This window comes from Nomia melanderi, unplaced genomic scaffold (genome assembly GCF_051020985.1).
Source record: "Nomia melanderi isolate GNS246 unplaced genomic scaffold, iyNomMela1 scaffold0388, whole genome shotgun sequence".
NCBI lineage: Eukaryota > Metazoa > Arthropoda > Insecta > Hymenoptera > Halictidae > Nomia > Nomia melanderi.
The window spans coordinates 24648-25000 of record NW_027475503.1 but is presented as its reverse complement, the minus strand read 5'-3'; positions in this window follow the sequence as shown (position 1 = coordinate 25000).

The following is a 353-nucleotide window of genomic DNA, read 5'->3' as shown; positions in this document are numbered from 1 at the left end:
TATTAACATACGATTTTTATTCGATAAATCGTTATTGTACATATTAAACGTTAGTTTCCACCGAAAGAAAAATTTTTTAGAATTTTTTTTTTCCAAAAATTGCAAGAGTAAACTTTTTTAATATTCGATTTAAAAATTTTTAAATGCTTAATCCTTACATTAAACTACTGGGAGAACTCAGAAATCATAATGAAAAAAATTACAAAAATTTATTTTTCTCAGAAACTCCGAAAAACAGAGTGGTCGAATCCGTGCAAGCCGGAATTTTTCTAAGTCCCCACGGTCAAGAGTAAACTTTTTTAATAAGCGTTTTAAAATTATTTCAATGTTTAATCCATGCGTAAACATGAAGT